Here is a 3,946-nt window from a genome sequence, read left to right as displayed (position 1 = left end):
ATTAGAATAAAAAATTTTAAACTCAAGAAATTAGTCGCAGACTTGCGACTGGGGAGCATTTATATGAGGAAAATGGCTGACATGAAAAGAGCAACAAGCTCTGTGGTATTTCAGCTTGTCCTGTTTCCATCCGTGAAGGCTTCCTTCTGGACTTGAAAACTAACAGCCTGCTGTCATGGTGAAAACTAGCAGCCTGGCAGCCGCTATAGAGGACAGAACAAGGCTGGAATTCCTGTAAAGCACCCCTTCCCAGAGAACTCTCATTATTTGACCTGTCTGGTGGGTCCCTGGAAGACCCCAGTTGCAAAACTGACAATATTTGACCAGACTCAAAGTTTGCCTGGGGCAAACACCATTTTCTCTGGGGGCATTTATTAAAAATCACTCTAGGTATTTTTTGGACATCGCATCTACCTGAGGCAGTGGGTAACAGATCTGATACTTCACACACGTCTTCCTAAAAATCAAACAGAGAATTGAGAGTAAATAAAAACACCTCTGGCGGCGCTGGCCTCAGAGGCTGAGGAGAGCTGGAGGAGGAAGCGGCAGCGGGAAGTTGCTGCACGTTGGTGTCAACTGCAATTCATTAGGGATCCTTTCTCAGACTCCAGCTAGAAGTGAGTGTTCACATAAGTGAGGCTGCCGTTCTGTTTTGAACACCTCAAAAGGGGAGAATGAATTTATCAGGAGTGAAAAACAAGAGCATGCTATAAGCCAAAAAATAAAAATAAAAAGTCCAGCACTAGGGCCCCTTCAAAATTGGGAAAGGAGTACATCAAGGCTGTACATTGTCACCCTGTTTATTTAACTTCTATGCAGAGTACATCATGCGAAATGTTGGGCTGGATGAAGCACAAGCTGAAATCGAGATTGCCGGGAGAAATATCAATAACCTCAGATATGCAGATGACACCATCCTTATGGCAGAAAGCAAAGAAGAACTAAAGAGCCTCTTGATGAAAGTGAAAGAGGTGAGTGGAAAAACTTGGCTTAAAACTCAACATTCAGAAAATGAAGATCATGACATCTGGTCCCAACACTTCATGGCAAATAGATGGGGAAACAGTGGAAACAGTGACAGACTTTATTTTGGGGGCTCCAACATCACTGCAGATGGTGACTGCAGCCATGAAATTAAAAGACACTTGCTGTTTGGAAGAAAAGCTATGACAAACCCAGACAATGTATTAAAAAGCAGAGACATTACTTTGCCTACAAAGGTCCATATAGTCAAAGCTATGGTATTTCCAGTGGTCTTGTATGGATGGATGTGAGAGTTGGACTATAAAGAAAGCTGAGCACTGAAGAATTGATGCTTTTGAACTGTGGTGTTCGTGAAGACTTTTGAGCGTCCCTTGGACTGCAAGGAGATCAAACCAATCAATCATAAAGGAAATCAACACTTAATATTCACTGGAGGGACTGATGCTGAAGCTGAAGCTCCAATACTTCAGCCACCTGATTTGAAGAACTGACTCATTGGAAAAGACCCTGATGCTGGGAAAGATTGAGGGCAGGAAGAGAAGGGGACGACCAAGGACAAGTTGTTTGGATGGCATCACCAACTCGATGGAAATGAGTTTGATCGAACTCCGGGAGATGGTAAAGGATTTGGAGGCTTGGTGTGCTGCAGTCCATGGGCTCACAGAGTCAGACACAACTGAACAACTCAAAAACAACAACAAGGGCTCCTTCTCCTACCAAACGCAAAGACTGCTCTAATGAGAAGTCAAAGGATCGCTCTAAAGATAAATGGCCCCTCAATGAATCAAGCGAGAAGGAAAGATGGTGGAAGAGGTTCAGTGATTCCGGTGGTAGCAGCACCAGGCCTGGCTCCAGCCACTCCGGAAGCCCCAGCACATCCCGTGGCTCCAGCTCCAGAGGCTCCTCAGGCTCTCCAAGTCCTTTTTGGGGAAGACAGGACAAGCGGCATTCTTGTTCCAAATCCAAACCACCCAAAAGAGATGAAAAGAGGAGGAAAAGGCAGAGCCCTTTCCCTAAATCCAGCAAAGTCCACAGTGGGAGGCTGACCAGGAATGTGACCAAGGGTCCCATCATGGAGATAGTGTCCACCTGTGGAAAAATTTAAATGACTGATATGTCTGCCAAAAAGATGCACCCCTATCCGTATAAAGGTTAGGCTTATGTGAAGTTTGAGAATCCAGGTGAGGCTGGGAAGGTTCTGAAAGCACATGGCCAGAGGAAAGATCGATGGCCAGAAGATCACTGCTACTGCTGTGCCCGCCCCCTGGCCTCAGCCATCCCCCAGGCGAGCCAGCCCTCCCAGGAGAATGCTCGCACTGTCTCCCGTGGGGTGCAGGTCACCCATCACCCCCTCGGGTGAAAGAGGTCGCATGCCCCCCGCCCCCTGCCACTCTCTCCATAGGAGCCATTCGAGCTCCAACTCCTCTGGATAAGCAGGGCCACCAAAGTTCTGCCCCTGTGACTTATATCTCAGCCAGCTCACTTTTGTTTCTTTCCCAGCTGAACTCCCTCCCTCCCTCCGAGGCAGACTTCCAAGGTGAAGGCAGCAATTGAGATGTTTCCCAGGTGGCAGGGTTCCAGCTGCAGAAGTGTTGCTGGTTTGGGATAATGCTTGTAAAGATGCAAGGATGAGCAGAGGGCTCTAGGTGGTGGTACCGTCCCAACCTGGGAGCATGTTTCCCCATTCCACAGATGACCTGAGGCCTATCTGGTTATCTGGGACTCTGCGGCAGAGTCCCAAAGGAAAGGGCATGCCCAGCTGTCCTTCCTGGTAGCCTGGCCCTGCTCCCCTGCCTGAGTCCTCTTCTGACCTCTGGATCTAAATACTCTGTTATCTGCCCCAAATGGTTCTTTTCACATGTATTCACGTGCATGCATACACACAGGCACACACACAAACACACACACACGTCTCTCTCTCTGAAATTGGTAAGTTGACAATAATAACTGCCTGGTCATCACAGAACTCCCTGTTGTGTTGATATTCATGGTATTGGTGCAGGTTACCTTAGCAACATGCACATTGCTTTTTTGGCTTTTATTGTACACTCAGTACTATGAATTTTTTTTTTGAGTTTTGTAACTTTGCAGCTTTTTAGATAATATTGTGTTTGTACTTTGTTGGGCAGAGTAAAAGAGTTCTGTTGAATAAATGTATGATTAGAGAAGGCAATGGCACCCCACTCCAGCACTCTTGCCTGGAAAATCCCATGGACGGAGGAGCCTGGTGGGTTGCAGTCCATGGGGTCGCTAGGAGTTGGACACGACGGAGCTTTTCACTTTCACTTTTCACTTTCATGCATTGGAGAAGGAAATGGCAACCCACTCCAGTGTTTTGCCTGGAGGATCCCAGGGATGGGGGAGCCTGGTGGGCTGCTGTCTATGGAGTCACACAGAGTCGGACACGACTGAAATGACTTAGCAGCAGTAGCAGAATGCAAAAAAGAGAGAGGGGGCACCCTAGAAGACAGTAGTGTTTCCAGGAAGCTTAAGCAGATGATGAAAGAAGGAAAGAAATAGCCCTGAATAAAGATTCTACTTAGAGAAGATCTAAGAATCAGAGAAAGCAAGCAGAAATAAAAGTGCTCATGTACTAAAGAAATAGCTCTATGTTGTGCAAACAAGAGGACAGTCTTGAACTGAAAAGTACTAAATTTCCCCACCTCATACACCAGAAATTCCTTTCAAATAAATGGTCCAGAAAAACCCAACACATTCTAAACACAAACAAGAAAAATCAAACCTTGATACAAAGATACAATAATTGTTTAAAATGAGAAGCAATTATTTTTCTCAGACAAAAAGACAATTAAAAAGTCCCTCTCATGTGCTTAGTCTCTCAGTCATGTTTGACTCTTTTTGACCCCAGGGACTGTAATCTGCCAGGCTCCCCTGTCCATGGGATTTTCCAGGTAAGAATACTGGAGTGGGTTGCCATGCCCTCCTCCAGGGGATTTTCCCC

The 3,946-nt window shown here is 46.2% G+C and overlaps 1 pseudogene; it reads left to right on the top strand.

The window, feature by feature from the left end:
• The first annotated feature begins 674 nt into the window (after positions 1 to 674).
• LOC114115285 (RNA-binding protein with serine-rich domain 1-like) lies at positions 675 to 2,417 on the top strand (annotated as a pseudogene).
• Positions 2,418 to 3,946: the final 1,529 nt, after the last annotated feature.

Source organism: Ovis aries, chromosome 1 (genome assembly GCF_016772045.2).
Source record: "Ovis aries strain OAR_USU_Benz2616 breed Rambouillet chromosome 1, ARS-UI_Ramb_v3.0, whole genome shotgun sequence".
Lineage (NCBI taxonomy): Eukaryota > Metazoa > Chordata > Mammalia > Artiodactyla > Bovidae > Ovis > Ovis aries.
This window is presented reverse-complemented; position numbering and strand designations above follow the sequence as displayed.